The sequence below is a fragment of the Catharus ustulatus genome, chromosome 7 (assembly GCF_009819885.2).
Source record: "Catharus ustulatus isolate bCatUst1 chromosome 7, bCatUst1.pri.v2, whole genome shotgun sequence".
Lineage (NCBI taxonomy): Eukaryota > Metazoa > Chordata > Aves > Passeriformes > Turdidae > Catharus > Catharus ustulatus.
The window spans coordinates 40,335,965-40,361,818 of record NC_046227.1 but is presented as its reverse complement, the minus strand read 5'-3'; the positions used below and the strand labels follow the sequence as shown (position 1 = coordinate 40,361,818).

Genomic DNA, 25,854 nt, shown 5'->3' with positions numbered 1-25,854 from the left:
GTGGTGGACCAATAAAAAAAAAAAATCAATAAATGCTAGGAAACCTTTGCTGCTGGATGTGAATCCTTGGAATGAAATAGCCTGGTACAAAAATAATACTTAAAAACATATCAGCACATTAATGTATTTAGCATGAGTCTCATGAGACATCATCTTCACTAATTTTTAGCATAAATTTTACTGTGTAATGAGAAGCTTTCTTTTCTCATATCCGTATTAGGCAGTGTTTTTGCCCTTCCCCCAATGCTCCTGCACTGCAATCATTGTGCTTGCACTTATTATGTTACAAATGACCGAGGTAAGGCTGACATTCTCCTTGCATGCAAAAAGAGCTAGTCTGCCAGGCTTTTTTTTTTTCCTAATGAAGCAGCTTTGTGAAATCTCCCCATGTGTTAATACTAATGAAGATCCTCCAGCACAATTAAAATCACAGCCAGTGGCTGAAGAGGAAACGGAAGACAATGGCATCTTTCTGCTTGTGCATATTTCTTTATGCATAGACCGACTTCGTTTAGAAATATTGTTGATTTTTAAAATGCTTATATGTAGTATTTAATAAGGTTAACAAGCTGTACATATTCTTGAATTCTGCAAGTATGTTTTTACCAACTCATACTGAAATCACGTAGATTTTCTTCAATGCACTCTGGTTTAACTTTATATGTTATGGTTTGCGGGGAGCAGTTCTTGGGCTCTTGCCGCGTACTTTAACCCTGCTTGAGTTTGAGACCATGCCAAAGAAGGAAGGAAAAAATGTAGGAGGATACCATGTGTGTAGTGTGGTGAAGGGTTGGTGTAGGGAAGCACAGCTTTTAACTTTACAAATAACCTCTATGGGTTGTTTCAGGGAAGGCGAGAAGATTTGTATTTAAAAGATGTACTTTTAATTTTAATTCTTGTGTCAATAGCTGATATTTCTCCTTGATTTTAATTTAATTCCGCCATCCTTGTTGCCTGCTTTACTTGAATTTAAATTTATCGAGTACTTCAAGAAAAGTTGAACGTTGCTTCTTTAAAATGTCTCGTCTTTTAGAAGTGGATCGTCTTGGTTTTTTTTTTTCGTAGACGGCAGTTGTTTATGTCTCAGATTCTATTGATGTTTTTAACCTGACCTTAATCTGTAGGTTCTTAAGGTGGGCAACTGTTTTGCTCCCCCGACCGAAAAAGTCATCACTGAAAAATGACCCAAGGCGGACTGGAACTTTCCGTCGCTGTGGGAGGAATGCGGGCCGTTCAGAACTTTTCCCACCCCGAGGGCGGGTGCGGGTCCCGCAGCGAGATCCGCGGTCCGGCCGCCCGCCCTGCGGAGAGCGCCGCCCGTGACGTCACCGGGGGCGCGGGGTCCGCGACCCCCTCCAGGGTCCCGCCGGCTGGGGGCGGCCGCCGCGCGCGCCGCCGCCCGCGCGCGCCCCCGCCCGGCTCCGGGGAGCGCCGGGAAGGGCCGGCCCGCCGCGCGCCGCCCGCACCGCGGAGGGGAGAGAGCGGGAGAGCGAGAGCCGCGCACCCCGCGCACCGAGCGGCGGAGCTTCTCCCAGGTGAGCGGCTGCGGTGGGATGGCGTTCTGCCGCGCCGGGGCTCCCGAGCCCGCGTAGCACCCGCCTCGCCGGCCGCGTCCCCGCCGGTGCGTATCGCCCCTTTGTTGTGTGGGCCGAACGCGAGTCCCGCTGCGGGGCCCTGCCCGGGCAGGGCTGCGAGCGGGAGGCAGAGTGGCTGTGTGGAGGTGAGTCCCGGGGAGGGGCCGAGGCAGGGGTGTCTGCAGACGGGACCGGCCGTGTTCCGAGGGATTTTAAACTTTGCTCATGGCCGCATGCTCGTGCCTTGGCCGGGCGGCGCCGGTCACGTCTCTGCCGGCGGACGCCCTTAGCCTCCGGGGCGGCGCGGCGGCTGCTAGCGGCCACCGGGCGGCTCTTTTGTGTGGCGCTGTGCAGTACGCTCCGGTCCCGGCGGCCTTCCCGCGCCGTTGCCCCTTTGGCGGCGGGCGCTGCCCCGCTCCCCTCGGTCGGGGCTGTCAGGGCGAGCGCGAGGCGGGGCCGCGCGGAGCGTCCGCGGGGCAGCGGCCGTAGCGCGCGCTGGCCCGCTCCGCGGGCGTTCGCCGGCCCCGCGCAGCCCCCGCTGCCGCGCGCGGCTGAGCAGGCGCTCCTTCCCTTCCTCCCCCCCTTCCGCGGGGCGCGGCGCGGGCCGGGAGCGGGCGCCGCTCCGCACACCCGGCTCGCTGCGGGCCCCTCCGTCCGCGGCTTTGTGCGTGTCCCGTCCTTGTGAAGAGAAACAAGCAGCTGCAGCGCTGGGCCGAGTTGTTGGAATTTATCCCTTTGTGTATATTACAATATCCTCCATTTTTCTGCCCTCTAAACAACAAGCCTTTCGCCATCTTGGGCAAATTTTTATTCCAAAGTCTGACCGTCTCTTTTAGGAGGGAATGAGTAGAAAACCTGAAAGCGCTTCTGGATAAGCATCAAAGTTTAGGGAATGTTACAGGGACAGATAGTGACGTCATGTAAAGTTTAAGCGGTTTTTTCTCCAAGACTCTGTGCTTTCCCCTGGAATTCCTGATCTAACGTGTTGTAAACCGAGCTTTAAAGAGAAAGGTGAGCATGCAGGTACAGGGGCACTGTGAATATGCTTCTTTATCCGGTGTCTGGTTTTGTGTCGGGAAAACAATCGTGCCCCCCAACCGCCACCCCACCCCCTTTTTTTTCATTGCCCTAGCCTTAGTATTTAATGTGCAATGCTTAACTGTTCGGTTATTAAAAAAAAAATGTTCTGAAGTTACTATGTTAAATAACAAATTATCTGGAGATCTACATTGGCTTTGTTTATGGCAAGTATTAATCTGATCTGAAGTTTTCATGGTACAGGATCTTCCCTGTCTTCTTGGCATGAGGAACAGATCTCCATTTTTAAATAACAGACGTGGAGGTATGTTTTGAAGCAACGAACTTCTTAAGGTATATTATTAAAAGGTTCCATCTGGAAAGTACCTATAAATATTACATGTAGTTTGGGTTATGTTCCAGGTACTGTATAATGCGTGTGGCTAAACGTAGTAACTATATGAAACTCATTGAAAGAACCAACCCTGCAACAGCCCCTTACACAAAACCCAACAACAAATCTCTTTTCTTCTGACTACAAGTTTTGCATCAGCTGTTGTGAAAGGGAGAACAATAAAAGGTACTGTTCTAATTTGGTTCTCAATTGCTTTCTTTTTTTTTTTAATCTCATGAAAGTTTTTATGGTCACATGACTTAGTGAAATGGGTAATTGGTAAGGAGTAATTGCTGTAGCTAAAGTTTTGTTTTTCCATTCTTCTTTCTCTGTTTGTTTGACTTGCTGCATATTTAAAGTTGCACTGTGGAAAACATGAAACTACTTGTGTATAATTCGCATTTTCTTTGTCTTCAGAATTGGGAAAAGTGCCAACAACAGTTAACACAGAAAGTAATGAGTAACTGTTTGTACATCAAGACTTTCTGTCCAAGTCAGTATTGAATGCTGTATTTAAAGCAGCCTTAAGGTTATGTTAGAGCAGATGTGAGATGTTTGCTTTATTTTTATTTCCTAAATGCATCAGAATTCGTGGTTGGATTTGCTGTTTCCTATCTGAGTGAATGCTGAATAAATGAAAACATTTAAACAGTTGAAAGCATGTACAGCAGGTGATTCTAAATTATAAATACAATGAATACCTAGAAGATTGGATTGGTTATAGATGGTGAGCAACAGAGGATAAGTACTGTCTGAAAATGGCAGTATAGCTTTGACATCTCATAATAAGCTACATACATGATTTGTCAAAATGCTGCAAAATCAGTAAAATGCATAATATTAAGACAATGTTAGCCAAGTTAATTTTTGTAAAGTATATGTAGAGAAAACACTAGGCATTGTTAAGGAATCTTCAGGAAATTCTATGTTCACTTCGAGTAGGTGATACTAGTTTAATCATAAGTCCTACCAATTCCTGTAAGCAAGGGGAGTATTCATATCAGGTTGTGGAGAAGTTGTTCATAAACAGAATTCTTGGAAAAGTAAAAAAAAAAATTTCTTCACAGGATCAGGTATTGTTTCCTTTTTGTTCCTGATCCAAAGTCTGTTCTCCATGGCACAATATAAGGTTTTGTGACTGTTGTGTATTGAAAATAAACTGGAATTGTGATATGATGTTCTACTTCCAGTGAGCACAGGGTTCATTTTTGCAGTAGCCAGGAGGGGCATTGCCTGGACCAAGTAGTTCTGACCACCTACCTCTGTTAGAAAGAGGTTGGGAAAGGCAGGCAAGGCACTCTATCCCTTTCAGGGAGAGAAGGGCTCTCTTCCAAGTGAACCTAGGGTATTGTTTCCATGTGACTCTTTAAACTCTTTTTTGTAGTCTCTGTCATTGGTATTGTTGTTATTACTATTAATTTTCTTATCTCATTGCTGTTTCCGGTAAATTGTTCTTATCTCGACCTGTGACCTTTACCTTTTGTGCCTCCAACTCTCCATCTTGAAGAAGGGGAGGGACCGAATGAGCAGCGCATGGTTTCAATGGGAGCGCTGAGTTGGAGAATACCATTCCTAAACCATGACATACTGCTATTTCCCATCTAAGATACTTTCTTAAACTAAATTCCACTGTGCTAGGTTCCTTACAGGTCTGTGTTCCCACAAAAAGGTAATTGTTTTTAGGATTCTTGTAGGTTGTCAATGCTATTATAAAATTTTTTTGAGTAGTGTGAGAGGGAAAAAACCTAAATACATACTTGTTGTTACCTTTTGGTGAAAAATACTTGATTTTCTTGAACGTGTAATAAAATGTTTTGCATTTTCAAAAGATAAACTGACAGTATCTTTATATCATGAAGGTAAAGAGCATTGGTTGACTCCTTTAGTATATTTGTTTAATCTTGATCTTGTGTTAAAGTTCTACAAGGCTGACTTTTTTGTCTTTTTTGGGAGACACTTAAAATGTAAATAAGAAGGTAATAGAAGCCTTTACTTCTAGGTCCTGTTGCCCTTTATCATGTTTTCTTTGTTTGCATATTTATTGTAGAACTGCATTGTAAAGGAGCAGATGTTTTGCAAAACATCCTGATGTGTTGATTTTCTTATGGGAGTGCATAACTGTTCCTTCTGATGCATCGATTTGACAGCTGGTTGATTTCATGAAACTGCTAAGAAGCCATTAGTGGTGTCATTGAATTCAAACAGAACAGTCCCTCCCAGCTTGAACTGCAGTTCTTAAGGTCTTTGTTGCTACTTTTTTGTTCCTGTGTAAGACGTGGAATATCAGAAAAGTAGCAAATAAAATGAAGCTTGTGCACCCGGTCTCATATCCCAGAATGAGGGAAAGGAGTACATCACTGCTGTTAGTTCTATAATTTTCTTATGATGGCATCTTTGTGAATAGGAGATCTTGACTGTTGGGAGGTATAACCCAACAATGCAGTTTCCTATACCCTTCTTCCCTCCTCTCCAGAGGGAGGATTTCGCTGTATGGTCACTGTTCAAATCCCTTAGCTGTGATCCATCTTGCAGACTCCAGTGTATAGGTATCTTTAAATAAAACTTAATAGTGTAAGTAATGGTAGAATGGTTTTTTTTGCTTGGTTGTTTTTTTTTTTTTAATTTTCTTTTTAATAAACAAACTATTCTAATAGAGTATGAAGAGTGATACTCTACTTAGATAGTTTGGCCCAAGGGAGGTTCCCATAGTTGCCACTTTTCTCCCAAGTGTGGTTCAACTTCGGAGTTAATACTGTAGTTTTACTACAGCATAGTCAGTGAATTATGCCATATGACATTATGAACTAGTTCGCGATTGTTAATTACCACCACAAGGAACACTGACACACTTGCCAAAGTTAGTGGTGATTTTTCTGATTGTTTGATAGTTTACAACATTCTGAATGTAGACAAAATGTAGTAAGTATATGTTGGTCAACATATTTTATAGAAATGGGAAGTTTTTATTGAAGAACATTATGCAGTATTTGGAATCTAGGTACAGATGATCTTCCCCACTGCATCACAGAAGGAATTGAAACATCCTTTTTTAAACTGACATCTATGCTTTTAAAGATTTTTTTGTTATACTACTACATCTTTGCTTTAAAACAATTTTTACTGCAAATAGCAACAAACAAACCAACACGGAATCACCAGAAGATTTGTGTGAGGAAAACAGTAGGTTCTCATGCTTTTTTTTTTAGTTTGTCCTTCTTAGGACTTTATGAAAGCGAGACAGTATTAGTTTCACTGTTACTGAGATAAGGACTCTGGAAGGGTTTAGTCTTTTACCAGCATTACAGGTAGTTGGTGGTAGAGGATGAAAAAAGAGTTATCTTCACTTACTTTAATCTGTAGCATGCTGGGTAGTTTTTCCTTGAAAACGGAAGCGTGTGGTTTGTTAGTCTGCAGAGTAATTGCCACGGACAGGTAAGCAGAATGCAGCACACAGTCATTAAACAAAACTGGGTGTATTAATTCAGCCTCTGCAGTATGCAAGATGCAGTATTTTGCCATTCTTTTGTTTCTTAATCATACTACTATAAGTGGAAAAAAGGTATGTAGAACATATAATCCACTTAGCACACAGTTTCACCTATTAGCTGTGTTAAGTTCTTACCCAAGTTCTTTAGTATTTAAGCTCTTTACTGTCCTAAATTTACCATGCTATAGTGCCGTGTTCTTGAGCTATTCCTTACAAAGAAAAAAACAAATACACTCTGTTAAAGTCCAATGCAGAAGTTCCCTTGAGATTTAAATGAAAATAAATAGTAAAACTAGTCATTTTATGGTCTCAATTAGATTATTGTCTCTTTTTGAGGGAGGAGAAATTGTGATGTATTTTATTTTGGTATTAGCATTTCATGAGACACCAGGTGAAAGAAACTCTTGGAGTGTGAGGAAGTCTTAGCACTTAATTAATTAATTTATGGATTTGACACAATTCCTAATACCAGTTCTTTCTCTTTTTATAGAATATGTTTCAGATCATTGGAAAAAAAGACCAATATCAAAACAAGTGTACATTTTAAAACCTTACTTAGTGACAGGTGATCTTTGAAACATAGTCTCTGAAAGTATGGACTTAGAAAAAGATGTGCTGGGCTTGTCAGTGTCATTTAATGTGAATTCTCTCCCTGTACCTTGCTACCCGTGCCCTTCAGGGCCTCCTGGAAGTCTTGTTTTCTGTGTGTAAAAGACAGAAGACTCTTTTCACTTGATGTAGGTCAGGCATTGTAAAGAGCTGAATGGGTTAAGACTTGGTAGTTTGCAAAAAGAGATTGCAGACATTTTTGTAGCTGCTGAGGCAGGAATCACCCAAAACCTAAACAAACGTTCAAGCTACTAAAAATTTAAAGAAAAACTACCAGAGAAACTGTTCTACCTGATGCACTCTTCACATTAGTAATTAGTGGGGCTGCTAAATTTTTGTTACTGGTAATGTTTACAGTATAAAGCCTTGGGAAAGAAGATAGACTTAAAAATAACACAGTGACTGTCTGATAATGCTGTTGTCTTTTTGGAGTCTCACCAGATCTTAGTTCTGCTCTAGAATTGTTGGAAAGGATAATTTCATATTTTGAGTAATGATGAACTCTACCTGTAAATTGCAGGAAGTATATGGTAGATTTTCTTTGGAGTATTTAATACAGTAATTTAAAGGCACAAAATAATCTGCCTAGCTGTTCTTGAACTTGGACCTCAGTCTTGAGTCTGTTGGATGAGAAGCTAAAGCCTTGAAATCTTCTGGAGAGTATTTTTTTCTTCACTGAGTATACAGATAATGTTTTTGGATTGAGACTCTATTTATTAATCGATTTGTGTTAATGAGTTAATTATTTTTCTAATGCTGAAAGATTCTTTAATAAACAGTTCAGCGCATCTTACCAGATACCTATTTTAGAAGAGTGGTATGTAGTATCCAAGTGTAATCAGCAAAATAATCTAAAAACCCCCTCCTCAGCCCTCAATATTTCTACAACAGGAGGCCAGTTGGACAAAAATTATTGCAGTGGTCTTTCAGTGCCCAGGGACATAATTGTGTGGATTTTGCCCCATTTTTTGCTCTTGCACTTTTCCACAAGCATGCACACATTAATCAAAGATACTGTACTGCTGAGGGCAGAGAGGTTCATCAAATTGGCAGCTAGTTTGGTGTAAAGAACAGTGTGCTGAAACTCATAACGTGCTAGGTCGTAAATAAATCTTACGTCTTTGTATGCAAACCCTAGAGGTTAATACTGTATAATTCAGTGTCCTGTCTTTGTTTTTATGATGGATGTTTTTAAGTGTTAGATGCAAGCCTTCAGGCAGGTCAGGACGGACAGGCTGATTGACTGAAGCAAAGGCTTGGCAAAGGGGCTCATGTGTCTGCTGTGGAGGTTTTTTTTTTGGCTTGGAGATCATTGTTATATTGCCTGCGCTGTTGTAGGAGAATTCTAAAGATTGGCAACCCTTGCTGTGCTAATGGACTTGGTAATGAAATGCAAATAGTTTGATCCTATTTGTTCCAAAGTTACTGCTGTTTGTATGTATCCTTAACAGAGCTTACATGTGGAACAAGCAAAAAAACTACTAGGATTTCCCTGTAAAATGGTGCTGGGATTTGGTTTTAACATGAATTGGTTGCATACTCATAATTTAAGAACAGCTGGTTACAACAAGTGCACAGTTATTTGCAAGCTATTATAAACCATTCTACTCACACATGAAGGCTGTGCTTGAGCTTTTTTTTAATTGATCTACCTGTTTGAAATCTGGTCGCTGCAGCCACAGAGGCTCTTATTTTAGCTGCGCTTGCATCATAGAACAACCTCGGTATTAAATATTTATTTTTAACTAAATGCTGAATAAAATGTTAAACTCTGTGCTTTGAAGAAACAAGGTGTAAGGGTGAGCAGTGGCATACATCTTAAACATGAAATCTTGTTATGTAAAGACTAAAAAAGTGACATCAGCCAAGCTTTGTAGTCCTTTCATAACATTTGTTGTTATGAAGACTATACTGAATAAGAAATCCTTGTTAGATTTACCCAGTGTTACCTTGCTAACACTGTAGTTGCGGGTTTTTTTTTTTTGGTTTTTTTCCATGCTTTGTATACCCAGTGCTTTTGGGGGGAAGCTAAGAAATATCAAATGCAATTATATTACCCAAAATGAAGGGGTAGTAAAATATAAGTAAGCAGCCCAGTTGAGTGTCCCATGGAGAAAATAATGTATCTATTAGGAACGACAGTACTCTTACAAAGGTGTGCTTATCTATCATTATAATGTGAAAAGTACATACTTAGAAATATTAATTATTAATATGTATAAACTGTGATGTAAAGTTGATTGCCCCGCATTTAGTTTTGCTTTTCAGTTAGAAATCAAATCAAGCTTATAGAGAAAAGTTTGATGACTCCTGTGTATTTTTGTTTGCCCTAATGACTGGAACTTTTGTAAGGAGTAATATATTGTTGACAACAATAGTCAGTTTTCCTAACATCCTTAGTTCCTGCAGGAATAAATGGGAGCCCAAAATTCTTGCTCTCCGTACATCTTTTGATCCAATATGTTGTAATTTATTTACTTGTTACTAATTTATAATGTGGCATGTAAATAGAAAGTATTGCTGAGAAAAGCTGTAAATAAATTCTTACCTCATATGTATGGATCCAGGAAAATGAGAAGCCATTAAGGGAGGTTTATTACTGTGTTAGTCAGTGAGATATAAAATTTCAAGCAGTATCAGTTGATTTAATAAAAGATATTATCACTCCTTACAGCTCTGGTCTTGTCTGAATAGCTACAGCAATTGAAAAAAAGATAAATTGTGAGAAATGCAAACCAATATTTTTCCATTGCATCTCTGATTGTTTTTCTTCCTAGAAGTTACCCTTAGAACCTTACTGCTTCTTTTCAGTGTTGAAGAAAGAGCTAGATCAGAGATAACCGAGACTACAGCTGTGTGGTTAAGGAGAGAAGTGAGGTAGAAGAGTGTGCAATAGGTCCCTGGGGAGACCCAAGTCCACAACAGTTGTAATGCCAGAAACAATTTCTTCATAGCACGATTGTAGGAGCGTTTAAAGCAGCAAGGAGAATTCGTGTTTGGGTATTTGGGTGCTTTTAGTTACTGAGTCTAATATTAGAAACAATAGACTCTCCCATTTTGGCTCTTGCAGTGAAATTACCTTGCACAGGAGTCTAAATTTTTAAGGGTCAAGGGTCTGGAGGGGAAGCCAGTGAAGAATGGCTGAGGTCTCTTGGAATGTTCTGTCTGGAGAAAAGGAGACAGGTCAGACCTCATTGGGGTCTGCAGCTTCCTCATGAGGGGAAGAGAAGGCTGCCAGAGCTCCAGGAGTGTTTGGACAATGCTCTCAGGCACAGGGTGGGATTGTAAGGCTACCCTGGGCAGGGCTGGGGGTAGAATTCAATGATCCCTGTGCGTCTCTTCCAGTGCAGGATATTCTGATTTTAGGTGATTAAACACCCACCCTCCTCTTAGTAATCACTGACACTTGGTTACAGCAGACAGTGACTGAATTTTTTTCACTGCATTGTCAGCAGAGACCGTGTTAAAAAGCGACCATCCCAAAGAAAGTGTGAGAAATGGGAGGAAAGTTGAGATCGCAAATCTTGAGTGAAATACTGTGGATTATTGAAAAAAATCACAGCAATACATTCCAACAATTATATTTCTGGCAGCTTAGTAGAGAGTGCAATTGGATTTAGTCATACCTTAAATGTAATGGAGAAGGATTTGGAGGATAGGGTTTTAGAATGGGTGTGTGTTTGAAGACGAAATGGGTATGTCCCATTTTGATGACATACTGAAGTAATTCTCTTCAACGTTTTTCATGTCTTTTTTGTTTGTTTTAACTTGCCAACAACTTGCCAAATAAAAAGTATCCAAAGAGTTTGTATAGTTATGTACTTGCCACTTAATGCATGTAAGAGTGTTTGGAGTAGTAAATTTGAGAAAAGAGAAAAAATGCATATGGAAATAATATATTACTAAAATGGCAACAGACTTAGCAAGGGTCCTTAATTGTTTGGCATTTAACTGTGGTATTAGCACTGTATTTTTCTGCAGTTCTTTTCTAGAAGTGCTTTTCAGGCCTGATTTTCCCCCTTTGAGGCTTAGAGGGTATAGCAAGTTGTTCTTCATGGAACCAAATGTATTTTTGAGCAAGAGTGGAAGTACTGATTCCATGGTTGAGCACTGTCCAAAGGGTTAGTTTTGAAGGTTAGTTTTGAACTAGTTTTTTTATGATTTTTGCAGAGGTGTGTTCATTATACAAAGAAACGGGTAAAAGGGCATGCAGAGAAGGAAGGAATTCGCTCTCACTTACCTTAGGTTAAAACTACCATTAAGTGCACCAGTAAGTGCAGTCAGTTGTAAAATGCCTGGTTAGGAAAGGAAGAGATTATGCTAGGTGATTTTATTTATATGTGAGAAAGATACGGAGCAGCTTGAAATACTTGCCCGTTTTTTTCAGAGATGTTTTTCTATGCCAACCTGTTTCTGAGTATCATTGAAGTAAATTTATAATCTCTTGACTCTTGCAGATGCCAGTAAATTTTCATGGTTAGCAGTTAAGATGTTACAGATATACGGCATATTGCAAAGTTTATTGTGTTGATGTAAGTGGTTTATACAGAGCAGTGTTCAAATGTAGCCTGCAGTCTTCTTGCGGTCGTGGAAATGAATTATGTGTTCTGAGAGATCCGTGAATAGTGTAAAGACTATATGGTAAAACAAGCGTGGGCAATCCCTTTTTAAAGATTTCTTGGCCTCTAAATGCTTAATTTTTATAGTTGTTGTACAGTAATGTCACGATTATAAGCCGCACCATTTTGACTAAAATTTTGGTCTGAACCCGAAGTGCAGCTTATAATCAGGTGAGGTAAATATATGGACAAAGAACGAAAAGTTGCTGTTTTAGTTTGGAGGACAGGTGTCTGCTGAGAAAGGCAGGAGCTTCTCTTTGAAATGGAGAATGTAAACCCCCTCCCTCCAAATTCTTACAATTTTGAAATCAAGAGGCTTTCAGGCAAAAATATGGGAATTAGGAATAACAGTTCTTTACTGATATATGTATATATAACAAGGCAAACAAAACAACAACTACAAAATTAACAACAAACAGAACAGGAACCCAGTAACAGTTCTTTTGGTTGTGGACACCTTTCCCCTGTGGTGCAGTCACCATCACAGCTGGCAGTCAGTGCCAATGGGCCATTAGCAGAAAATGACTCGCTGGAGGAAGGATGGGTTGTGAAAAGATAAAGAACAATCCCCATGGATGACCCAATAGAATAGACACCAGAATAGACACCTTTTATCACACTCTGCATTGTAACTCGAGGCTTATAATCAGGTGCAGCTTATATATGGAGAAAGAACGAAAAGTTGCTGACACCCAGAAGTGCGACTTATAATAGTGAAATTACTGTAATTTTTATAGCTTGCAGTGTGTTAAAAATAAATAAATAAGCAATCGTCTTGAGGAATGATGTGCGTTACATGTACTAGGAGACATTTGAAATGCAGGTAAGTGGGATATCTTTGTAAAGCTGACTTACTTTTTTTATTTCATGTGCGTCTTTCCCTTTAAGTACCTGTTGTCAACATGTAAAATTTTATAACCGTGCTTTGTGCTTACCTGTTTGTCCATGTGCCTGTTCATTCTATGCCATAACTTCTTTTTGTAATTTATTTTCAGCCATAACTGAAAGTAGGCTAGACATTCAACAATAAAGTTCTTCAGTTTTCTGATAATTAGTCACTGTATTGAAAAAGATGCACAGATTAGACCTGCCAGCTGAGGAAGTGGTAGGCCAGTATTAGAGTTACTTCACCAATGTCCCAAGCAGTTCTCCGCAGTGTGTGCCCACTGTTCGACAAATACATATGCTATCAGCACTGTCCTTGCCAAGTGAGTTGTTGAAGTGGACTTGTACTTTCTCATGGGATCTGGTTTATGGCAGTAAAAAAACGCGGAGAACCACTGCTCGCAGGAGAATTTTTTCAGCCGCCTCAAAAGTGAGGTGAGGAGACCGGTAGTAAAACATGACATGAAGAGACCTCGAGTAAAAAGCTTTTGCATGGTACCATGTACATAGATTTTGTGCACAGTAGAATGTGGATAGTGGATGCTAAATTTTACCTGTTTTGGATCAAAATTTTGTTCTCAGAATAAATTCAATATGATTTCAATTAGAAAATGTTCGCTTTCAAGTAGCGTGACTAGAATGATGTTTACATCTGTAACTATAAGCAATAAGTAATCCAGTAATTTCTATTGGTGAAAGTACCTTAGAATCATTCCCATGTATGCATTATTTTGTATTGAGGGCAGATAGTCTAACACAAGTCATGCTGACTTGTTATCTTTCCAGTCCAGTGTTACATGAGAGAATAAATATTTGTGTTTAGGAAATGCATGCACATAATAGTACACAGTTTTCCAGAGCTTTCACGTTGGTTGAGAATTTTTTAGAACCGAAGTCTGTATCTTACCAATGCCCTGTGAAATGGATTGTATGCATGTGTCACATGGATGGCTTCCTGACAGCTGATGGCTGTTTCATTAATGAAAGCAGGACTTGCTATTTTATATAGTCAAATCTAAGTGAAAAATGCAAGGTTTTAAAAGGTGTAGTCATAGCTATTTTTTAAGACAAGTGAGGTGTCTGCCCACCTCCATCCCTTGCCCCCTCCACCCCTGCCATATATTGTAGGCTGGATTTCAGTGATGTAGTAGATTCACTGCCATCCTGTAAATTGTAAATGAAACTAACAGGAGTCAGACTTGTTTGTCAGTTATTAAAAAGCCTGCATAGATAGCTACTTTTGTTGTAGTATAAATCATACTGGTTCTTGCATGGGGCAATAATTAATTTCTGTGGATGATAGAAAATAAGTTGTCATAAAATTGCTGAAAGAAAGGTTTCGGTATGTTTTCACTCATGGAACAGAAGTGAGGTGACCAGTATAAATTTAATTAATTTTGAACAGCAGAAGTGTAAGACTACAATTTCTACAGGACTTGAAGAGAAGCTTAGTTTCTTAAACAAGACATTTAAATTTCTTTTTTTATTGTATTTTTTTCTTGTAAATAGACTTTTTTTTACATATAAAAAACAATGAAATAATCAGAAGTCGTATTTTTAAAAGTTGTAAGTTGTATTTTATGGACTCAGGACGATTAATTTTCAACTTCCTGTTGCTTGCTTTGCTGTTTGTTTGGTTTTTTTAAATGAGCCATATAGAAAGAGTCAGAGGTCAAATGATCAGCAGTCTGTAGTCCATTAAGGAGTTGAAGGGGCTGGAGCATCTCACCTGTAGGGAAAAGCTGAGAGAGCTTGAACTCCTCAGCCCAGAGAAAAGGTACAGGAGAATCTCATCGGTGTTTATAAATACCTCCCTGAAAGGTGGAAAGAGGACAGAACCAGGCTCTTTTCAGTGGGTCAGGACAAGGATGGGCACAGACAGAAACACAGGAAGTTCCATGCCATGTGCTCTGGAAAGCACAACCGCATGACCCACTGCTGTCCCTGTCAAACTGACCCCCTCTGTGAAGTTCCCCCCAAACAGCAGGAAACTTTTTTGGTTTGTGAGGATGGCTGTGCATTGGCATGGGTTTTCCTGAGAGGTTGCAGAGTCTTCAACCTGGGGGATATTCCAAAGTCATCTGGGCACAGTCCCAGGCAACTGATTGTAAGTGACTGCTTGAGGAAAGGCTTTGACAAGATGGTCTCCCTTTCAATCTCAACCATTCTTTGATTGTGTGTCGCTTGCTCTGTGTTTTAGGATGTTTTGGTGAACGGTTTAGACTTACTTAGTGTCAGAATGATACTAGGAGAGCATGCAGAGTCACGGGTTTTGACCAGAAGTGTAGAATATTGCTACAGGCTTGAATTAAGACTCTGAAATTCTGGGGTCTTGAAGATTCGTTGAAAATAAAATGTAATTCCTTGGAAAGAAAAGGATTAAGTTATCCAGTGAGGATTATCCAGTATGATCTTTAAAAAGATAACTTTTTGTTGTTCTGTAATTTCTTAGTTTATACTGTTTTGACATTTGGTGCACCTTGTCCTGAGACAGGAGGACTTGATCAATGTGTGTCTAAGGAAATGAACAAATATGTTGACATATATCAACAAATAGGAGAGAATGTTGACACAGGTGTTTTTAGTAACTTTATGCTAAACTGTGAGCACAGGGAACACAGAGTATTATAGGTTTAACCTCCACTCTTTGCTGCTTTTTCTCAGAATAATAAAAAGAGTTGTTTTTAAAAAATTGTTTTATTATAAGCTTAGTAGGAAGTGCTTCAGTTCTGTCTTTAATGGATTACTTAATATATTTACACTGTCGAATTCTTCCTTACCCAAAATCTGAGGAGAGAGGGAGAAAGGTTGATCTTTTTTTAGTAAGATTTGCTCCTTTGTTTTTTTCCGGAAAACCAACAGTTATTTCCATTCAAATTTATCCGTTCCTAAACAAAATACACAATATTTGAGTGTGTAGCTCCATTCTGTCAACTATATTTTGCATGCTAGCAGGGAGCAGCATAACTTCTCTAATTTTTTGTCGTCATCTCTGTTGCAGGATTTGCTTTGTGTTTTAGTTTCAGGAAAATGAACCTCCTATAGCAGGAGTCTGGTCTGTATTTAGAAAAATCTGTGGAATAGACTTTACCACTGGCGTGGATTGGTTTTTTGTTCAGGTAACATGTTTGTACTTACCATGTGATCTGATAAATCAACTGTATATGCCTGGTAGGTGGCTCATGTCATGCCCTGATGATTTAGGGATAAGTAACAGAGAATGTCCATTAGTACCGTTGGGATTTTTTTTGTGATACAGGCTTTTTAAATTGCCTTTGGTATGATTATTTGCACATGGGCCAATTTCAAGCATTTTGTTTTTCCAGAGGAGTAATATATTAAAGTTACTGTATTAATTTGATAAAATCTGTTCACTAGTTTCTCTTTTAGTGGCTGCAGTTCCACCTTTTAATAACATTTCTGCAAGTGGGAAGACATGAAGTGAGTGTGTGTGTATGTATATATAGGTGCTATATATATATATATATATATATATATATGTAGGTACTGTATATAAATACTACTGTGATTTTTGAAATTAAGAAAACCTGTGTTTCTCTTTTGTCTTTGTAGTACTAAAGTTAGCTTATCAGCTGCATGGCCTTTTTTTTTTTTTTTTTGTAAGACAGTAAACTTAAATATAACAAGTGTTAAAAAACAAATAGAAGACCTCCAACAAACCCCTGTTTGTAATAAAGCCCCCCATTTTTTCTCTTTTAGTAGTTGTGTTTTGAAAAGTAATGCTACCTAGTACTAGACATGTAACTAGGAAACATACTGTATGATTCATTAGCTTGTAATTTTTGTGATTAATGAGAGAAGTGTTCTGATCTAGATGCAGTGGTTATGTAAACTGATAAAGATGACTAAAAGATTTTTAATGCAAATAAAGTATTTTACTAAACACTGTAAAATGAAGATATGATACTTGAATGAGAGATGAGGTATTTTATTATCACAGCTTTTTTGAATCCTGATCTATTTTCCTTATGTATTATACTAGTTATATTACGAGGTATTTATTATTGACATCTTTCAGTACAAGGCTATGTAAGTCAGATTTGAATATGTACCTCTTCTGTCAGAGCATGAAATCAGACTCGGGTTCTCAGGAGCAGAGTGGAGGATTATGCATTGGGAAATGCAGTAGAGGGAATGTGATGTTACTGTCTAAGGCCTATGCAATAGGTGAAGTAAGTGTTATTCCGTTTGGTATGATGGCTGCCAATGCAGAAGCCTGGTTGTTGTCTTGGAAGAAAGAGCAGGAGCCTAAAATTGTAGGGGTTTGCCCTACTGTAAGGGAGTGGGGTGAGTGTTTGAATATTGTATTATGTTGACTTGGTTTGTGGGTAGATGAAAACTGTAGATCCCTGTGAGAATATTCCAGTGCCTAAAAATGTTACACGTGTTCGTAAGGAAGGCACTACTATCCTGGGCAAGAGTAAATTAGAATTGCACTAGAGCATTTTTTTTCCTTAACATGTATTTGCAGGTAAAAGCCGTCTCTATTGCTAAAATGCTCTTATTTGTCAAATCTGTTCCTGTTTTATCTGATGCACCTATAAAATATAAGTAATGATATGTAGTAAATGGTTTGATCCTGGTATTATCTCAATTATTTTTTCTGGAAATTGATATGTTCTTGGCTTTCAGTACTTCTCTGCCAAATAAGCCTTCCAACACATTATTTAGGATTATTTTTCCCCAGATTATAATCTGTGAGTTCTACATTATTAAAATGCAACATACTTGCTTCAGGTTATGTAGTTTCTTGTATATTTACTTTGAAAAATTCTTTTATGTACGTACGGTCCATCAAGAGAATAATTACAAGTAACTGTAAACAGTACCTGTGTTTCTGCCTCAAAAATGCTGCTTCTGAATTAGGTTTAAATTAATCCTTTAGTGACACACAATAGGGAGGGTCTTTTCTCTCATGGTATCTTGGGATATATGCACCAGGTGATTGGTGGGGCAGGTTTAGACAGGATATTGGGAAGGAATTCCTCACTGTGAGGGTGCTGAGGCCCTGGAATAGGGTGCCCAGAGAGTTGTGGCTGCCGCAGGAAGTGTCCAAGGCCAGGTGGACGGGGCTTGGAGCAATCTGGGATAGTGGAAGGTGTCCCTATATATATGCACATACATACATACATATATATATATACACACACGCATACATACATACATACATTTTTGAAAATTTATTTTTACAAGTTGGATTAATTGGTTTTGTAGATAGCCAGGGCAATGCTTTTGTGACTGATGTGGAAGTATAAAGACAGGAGATCGGACACAAAGGATATTTAAATGTAGGTGTGCTTGATAACCAATTAATTTCCTGTTTCGTTTGGTTGAAATGCTTTAGCTTACAGGTGGTAATTGCTTTTGTTGGAGAAGATACAAGATGTTTACTGTTTGTCACATCACAGCATCTCAAAGTTTTGGAAATCAAACTTTGTTTTTTAAGGACCTGGAAATAATACCTTTGCATGGAAAGAGTTATCTTCTTGTTACAGTTTTCAGAGTAGGGACTCTTATATTAGCTTGTGTACTTGATATAATCCAATTGTGAATCAAACCTGTATTTCACACCTTTTCTAATCATTTGTTGTCAAACTTCCGTGCTGGGAGACTTAATAATAAGTGACATACTGACATTTATATGTCTCCACTCTGTGCTGCCTGTGTGACTAAACACGTGCCTGATAAAGGTACCTGTATCAGTCGTGAGAATTCCCAAAATGTCAAAGAACTTAAAATTATTTGTACTCTTCGTCATCATGTTCATCCTAATAGTCTCAATTCCGGTGAGACTTTATGGTTGCATTGCATTTTTGTTCTTAAGTAACTTAATCTATTAATTAAAAAAAAAAAGGCTTTTGAAGCTTTCTAATAACTTTGTTTTCTTGTTTTCTTCATCTGATTTTTTCATTCTTTCTTTCTCTGTCTTTTCCTCAGGTATGTTTGTATCTGTGTGATTATTGCTTTTATAATACTGTCTAGGATTCTCTGAATCATGTACCATGCAGTGGAGCTTTGTTTGTCACTGGGGCACTGTGCAAAGCAATTACTATGTCTTTTTGGCAGACTGGAGCAGCTTGCTGTGTGAATGCTGAAGCCACGTCTTGCTGATGCTGAAGCCACGTCTTACTGCTCCCCTCTTATTTGCAAGAGCTTCCAACATTGCAGAGCAAATATGCAGTCTCAAGGTAGCAGTCAGTCTTCAAAGAAAGTATGAAGTCCTGCCAGTGCAGTAATTCTCAGATTTTCTCTTGTTCTTTAGCTCAAAATGGATGTTAAAGGCACTTTGCTAGAAGAAAAAATTCTTGTCAGGTTCTTTCATCTTCCACTGAAGATGATGACAGGAAGAGGAGCAGTTTTGAATTTTTACCGTCAGTGTTCCTTTCTTCACTTTGTGCTGGCATGATAGAGTTGTTAACCAACATGTCCTCACTTGTTAGAGAATAGGCTTGACACAAATTTTGTTTCTCAAATGCATGGAAGTGACGCATAAGGAGGTTATGTAGAATGGCCATGCTTTTTAGTACTAAGTGTGCTTGCTGATCCCTACGAGTGCTGAGTCAGAGAAAAATTCTGTCTTGTCTGTGGAATGTGGGAGTCGATGAAAACTAATTAAAGCGATGCAAAAGCCTTTCAGCACTTTCAGGCAAGCTTTGCTAAAAGATCGTTTTTTCACAAGTCTTGAATCTTGATCAAAATCCCTAATTATGGTGTGGGCCATGTCATAGCTGATGACATTGCTTTCAGCTGTCATAACAGTGAAAGGTCCTGATATGGAAAGGTTCGTGGTATAAGTGTGTCTGATGTGCTGACAGAGCTTTGACAGTCCATGCAACTTTTGTTTCTTCCACAGTGACTTTTTTTTCCTGAGCAACTAAGTGTCAGAATCTCATCTTGTCCAACTGCACAAAATGGTCAACAATTTGAATAAGCCCCCGTAGTTCAGCTTTCTTAACTTTCTTGCTTTTTAGCTTGATCTATTTTAGGGAGAGGACAATTATGCAGAAAAGTGGCTTGTCTTGCAGACATGCTTTACTTGAAAAATGCTAAAAGGACTTAAAACTTAGATTTGTTTTTTAATACTACTGAACTAAATAAAACCTTCAATTGATTGTTATGCTTTTGTGGTCTGTTGCACTGAAAGAGAAATAAGCTCAAAGCATTGTCTTTGTTCTTCACACAGTGTATACAGAGATTTTTCAGTATTTGAAGGTCAGAGAATGATCAATTATTTTAGTATGAGAATTCATAATATTTTTAAAGTATTTGAAAATGGTCAAACAAGTTTAAATTAATGGAGACTTAAAGAAATACAACGGTTTAGAGGATAATAAGGACTCTGTCTAGAAGGTATTTACTTTGATATGATTGTACAGTTTTGTGCCGGGGAAGGCTTAGATTGGATATTAGGAGCAATTCCTTGCCTGCAAACAGGCTACTCAGGGCAGTAACGGAGTCTCTATTCTTGGGGGCCTTTGAAAGCCATGTAGGTGAACAGTGGCCTTGGCAGTGATGGGGGAGCAGTTGGGCTCAATGGCCTTGGAGGGCTTTTGCAACCTAAGCAATTCTGTGTAAGTGGATCTCTGTACACAGGGGTTGGATATGAGAGATGTCTCCAGGTGCATAGATCAAATTACTTGGATTAAAAAAATAAAGTGGAACTGTGTGTGAGCCTCAGTCAGGCATTTTGGGTCCAATTCGCAGTTCCGTGTCTGCAGTTCTAGCAGAATACCTCATCAGAGAAGTGTGGTCTGCCCACTGCAGAATTGGGTACTTCCTTAAGGGTTTGTGTGGCTTTCACTTTCATAAAGCAGTGCTAACATACTCATTGTAAAAATCTGGCTTCTTGCACTTAGGACATTTGTCATAAAAATGGACAACACCCATTTGCTGCTTAAAAGATGTTTCTTAGTACAGTGAAGCTGAATTAACATTTCTTATCTTCATTCTATTTGTACAGTGTTAAAATGTGGGTAGAGCCCTTAAGTTTCCTGCCACTGCTAGAATTTTGTCTAATGTAGGTGAAGAGTGGGTAGTTTTTGAGGACTGATAAAATAATAGTGTGAGGAAACAGGGCATTTGGGCAGAGTAGAAGTTACACTTGCATTTCTGCTTTCAAATACTTAATAATCTGAAGAATGTCCAATTGCAAATGACTGGAAGAAACTAGAAGATCTTCAAGAAATGAGAGCGAGTGTAACTAGATTGTATTGGGAGATGGTTTAGTATGGGGTTTCTTTTTGATGGATCCCCACTACATGCCCCCTCAATTGCATTGTTTCTGTTTGGAAGGTGCAGCAAGAGCTGTAAAGAGCTTATCCACAGAAGGGCTCTGCACAGAGGGGAAGCATGTGACTGCTGAGTTTTCTTGGGACAATACAGGAGTGGGTCGCTGAGGTTAATGTGTCTCTAGATGGGAGACTTTTGTGCAGTGACTTTAGTGATTCTCTTACATGACTGTTGCATTGGGAATGTCCTGGTAAGGCCTCGTCTGGAATGAGGTTTGTTTCTGTTTTGTTCCAGAAGGGTTATTCATATTCTAGAAGCATATTTTTTAAAATAGGTGAAGAGAACATACACTGGGATTCAGAGGCTAATCTGGAGACTTAAGGGTTTGAAAGAATGTAAACTGCCCTTGTTTAGCAAAATTTAAATCCTGCTTACTCCTGCCCCCTGGTCTGCATGCTCCCAAGAAAAAATTGTAAAGAACATAGAAAATAATAAGATTCAAACAAATGGGGTCAAGCTGATGAAGAGCAATTTTAGGCTGAAAACCAGAAGAATGTAGAGACTGGAGAAGGAAACCAAATTTGAAGGTGGTATTTGATCCATTATGAGAAGAATTGTGTGATGTGGGATAGGAAGGAAGTAAATTTGTTCCAGAAGTAATTTTCAGTTCTGTGCTATTTCTGTACTGGTTAACTGGTTTGTAGGAGGGGGCATGGGGAGAATTGCAAGCAGGCAAAACCCATCTACATAAATCTTTTAAATGAAATTAAACCCAGAATCCAAAGTCTTAGGGAAAGCATTTGATTTCTGTTACTTAAATGTTCTTCATACCAACCGATGCGTAAATACAATGATGCAATACTGAACTCCTGTTGAATTATCAGTATTCAAAATCATAAGGGATAATTCTGCTTTGGCAGAGTCAACATTTTCTGCATTTTTTTTTTTTTTGGTTGATCTTTTGTTCTAAAGCCATTTTTTGGAATGATTGGTTCTCCAACATTAGTTCACCAGAGGGGATAAGTCTTAAAAAAACCTGTAGAAATATGTGTGTGTGGTTTTTAAAATCAGAGTACTTTTCTAATACTGTATTTTAGGCCCATGACTTCTCTCTTCCTCTTGACTATTCCAGTAGAAGGGGTTTTCAATAAATACATTGTCAGGTACTAGTCTTCAGTAGGTATTGATGACTTTTCTGCTAAACCTTTTAAAACTACCAAAAAATGACATATCTTGTCTTACATAGAGAAACTTGCTTCAAATGCTCTGGTAAGTGTAAGGGAATAAGGGCCCTCATTTTATCAAATGTTCTTTCTGTAGGATTTTCAAGAACTACTGGTTACAAATACTAATAGAAGTATGAAAGATATTAGTAAAACTCCCTAATCTCACTTTCTCAGGCTTTTAAAAATGCTGCAACTTTGTTAGCTTTCCTGTCACAGTAAACTTTCAGAGCAGATAAGTCCTGAATTACTAGTGAAAACCAGGAAGAATGTAACCTGAAAACAGTGTTCTTTTAATCTTTGTTTGCAATACAGTTAAAAAGGGCAGTAGGTTTTTAGAAGACAGACATATCTATTGTAATATGTTTACATTGGAGAAATAAGCAAATTGCCATCAAGAGAGAAAATGTCTTCCCTCACAGCTTTATGAAAACGTTGTTTTATTTTGCTGCATTCTCCGGTGCTTTCACCAAGTTTCAATTTAAATGAGAAGATGCCATTGCCAGAATGTAAACCAGTTATTCTGGTCTTGCTTAAAAACCCACCTTGCAAAGCGATAAGAGTAACAAAGATGGGAATTCACCTCATCCTGTCTTCCCACTGAAGTCAAATCTTAATTAGCTCCTTTTATATGCTAATATTAAACACAGGAAACTTCCTTTGTCTTAACACATTAATGAAATAATGCCTGATTAGGTTACATTAATGTTGCATAGTCAATATTGAAATTTGAAAATAAACAATAAAATCACTCTTGTCCATGTTAAGTGTCCCATTGACCACTCTCAGCTTGGGTTGCTTTTATGTGTGGTAACTTGGGGCTTTTTGATGTTTGGTTGATTGGTTTTGGTTTGAAATACTCAACTTCCACCTCCATTGTTATTGAGTGTGGAATGTTGGCTGTTTCTGGCCTTTTAGTCTTAAATTGCATTAGAATTTTGTTTCTGTCTGAGGATATTTTGTTCTACACTTTCTAATAATTGTTTCTAAAAACATCTAAAAAATTAACCAGAAAAAAATGCTTTTCTGTAGGGCTTTAATAGAATAACCGAGAGTACTGAAAGGAAGAGGAAATTAGTTTCAAGGACTTCCAGTATTGCACAGTTAAGTGGTAAATCCACTTAACTTTCATGTTTGTGTGTATGTAGTTATGTCAAGAAAGAGAATATTTAATCTGTAACAATATTCTTTGGTGCTTTAGGGTATTTTTTGCTGTACAGAGAAGTAGGTTCATGCCTTCAGTTCATGCCAAATCATATCTTTGCTACTGGGTTTTGCCTTAGTTTACCATTTAGGCATCTGTTTACTCTGCACATTGGACACTGGGGCCAAAACCACTCTGTTTTTATAATCAGGGAACTGTAAAGGCTGTTTTCAAAACTATTTCATGACTTGATTCAAGGCTGAGGAAGCTGTGACTGTGCAGTACCCCTGCCTGCTGGTGCTTAAGTAGCTGCTTATTGTTCTTGGCAAGTGGCAAGCAGGAGCCCAAAGAGCTTTTTTCACTGGCCTCTGCTGAACCTCTAACCTTTGTCCCAAAGTTCGGGTTTTGGGGGACACTTCAGTGCCTTCAGGACTGATCCCAAGCCCCAAACTTAGCAGTGCCACAGAAATGTATGCAGTCAGAAGTAGAATGTATGTGCAGAATATTAGCTGAGAGCAAGTACTTGAGCTTTGAGCTTCAGTTAATGCAGGAGGTGTCATGTTTCCAATGTAAGAGAAGAAATATGACTTTGTTTTTTGCTTTTGGGAAGACAATTCCAGTTGGGCTCTAGCGAGCCAGGAGGATGATTGACAGTGTAGTAAAATGCATTCTTTTTAAATCTTCCCCTCTCTTAAATGTTTTGCTCCCATTGTTTAAATGGTGTAATTACTGTGGGGTATCTTCTGTCTCCTCCCTTGTTTTGGTTCCAGTAGGTTGAGGTTTCTTGGGGGTGTCAGTGTATGGCAGTAGGGCAGGGAAGGAGAATATCCACGTTTAGATTTTGCCTTGGGAGAATAAACATAATACTTTTCCTTTATAGGTTCATGATGTTGCCACTGACTGTTGTGAGGAATGTTTTGTTCCTGGCTGTCCTTTGTCAAGGGAGAAAAATACCTATTGCTTTCCTGGCAGGCCTGGGAGTGTAACTTGACATTGGTGGCCAGAACAAACAAAAAAACCAGTTGGAGTTAATGCCCACACATTTACAGGTTGTAATTTAAGATTACATTATAAAAACTCATGGCTGCTGTTGATGCAACTGCCTTCCTAGATTTAAATTAGCTAACTTGCCTAACTCTTAAAGAAGTTCCTGCACATGCAGATGACTGAAGGTTTGTTTGTGTAAACTTACTAGTGGGCTTTCTTGTCTGTGCCACTGTGAGATAGGTGAGCTGTATACTCCTAGCAGTGTGGTGCTGTAGCAAAGAATCTAGAGTAAAAATACCTGTTTTTCTATGCATTTGTTTTCTAAAAAGTGTTCATCCTAAAAGTCCCCCAGTCAAGGCAAACTCAGAGAAAAATCCTGAAATGGCATTTTACTCTAGCATTTTGATACGTAGGCAAATTATGTCAATTTTTTTAGTTAAAATTGTCTGTGTAGCCAAAGAGAGCACCTCTAAGCTTTGTAAAACAAGTGCACGTTCAGTTTTACAGAAGATATTTTAAAAGTATCAAGCTGTAAATTATCACTGAATCATCTTCAGTGGAAAAAAAACCCCAACAGGATTGGATTTCTACTACTACAGCAAGTAACATTTTTCTGAAATGGAAATGTTGCATCTGTTGTGCTTTTTTTGGTGTCCTATACACTGTGTGTGAGCTAGGTGTTTAGAAAAGCATCATCTACCCAGGGGAAAAAACCTGGGAAGTAAACAATCCAAACAAGTGTTGAAAATTATTTAGAATTTTGAATTTTCAGCGCAATATGTGTGGATTGTGTGACATACACGTGCTTCTGAATTCCCATAGCATGAGGAGAATTTGAAATCTGCATGCTAAGAGAGTGTCACTAATGGAATAAAACGCTGGTTCCATTATAAAAAAATGGAGATTTTCCATTAGTTTTTGGGAATTATTTTGCATTTTGACAATATTCCTTTGGTTTACTCTGTTTATCAAGTGGGTACATGTTGTACTGTATCATTCACAATTTGGTTATGATAAAATGGGTATGTGTATTTAAAGATGGTTGCAAACAAATCAAACCTACTAGATAACATTTGTCTTCAACTGTTCCTCTTGCAATGGCTTCATATCTGGCAGTGGGAAACAGTGCTTTCAGTGTGCTGGAAATGCCTTACGTACTTTTTTTGGATAAATTTTAGTGTTCTATTCCACGTGTCTTTCAAGTTACTTGATGACTCAGTTGATCATCAGTTGTTTTCTGTTTTCAGGTGGCTGAACTGCAGCGTCACAGAACTGACCGTGTTGGTCATAGTAAGTAAGCTGTAGCAGAGTAAGCATTCTGATAGTTCTCTGAGAAGCATGACTCATGCAGGGAAAAAGAAAATATTATTTACTGAATGGCTTAGTGCTAAATTCTTCATCTAAGTTGTGATTTCAGCTAGACACTTAAGTACAGCCTCGGCTAAAACTTAAAGGTTCTTAGTCCATGGTTGCAGTTATTTTTGTGACTCCAGGTTTAGCTGTTGAGAAGGTCTTTAACAACATAATACTCTGTATGGATTACTTTGTATGTAGACTTGAAATATAAATTTGATAGCTTGTAATTTTAGTGTGTAGCTTTAGTAGTGTTGATGTCTGTTGTAGAGTTTACAGAGTATTTAAAAGTAATTGAGAGTTTGTTCTGGG

At 38.8% G+C, this 25,854-nt stretch overlaps 1 protein-coding gene across 12 annotated transcripts in view; it reads left to right on the top strand.

The window, feature by feature from the left end:
- Window positions 1–1,473: 1,473 nt before the first annotated feature.
- The window catches only part of BAZ2B (bromodomain adjacent to zinc finger domain 2B), a 108,871-nt gene continuing 84,490 nt past the window's right edge, over window positions 1,474–25,854 (top strand). For 10 of the 12 annotated variants that reach the window (XM_033064111.1, XM_033064117.1, XM_033064115.1 and 7 more), the window contains exon 1: window positions 1,474–1,535. The gene's annotated coding sequence lies outside the window, so the exon portion shown is untranslated. Of the gene's footprint in view, window positions 1,536–1,667; window positions 1,721–2,329; window positions 2,586–25,854 lie in introns of those variants that run through there. The other 2 variants (XM_033064106.1, XM_033064107.1) reach the window with 2 other exon arrangements.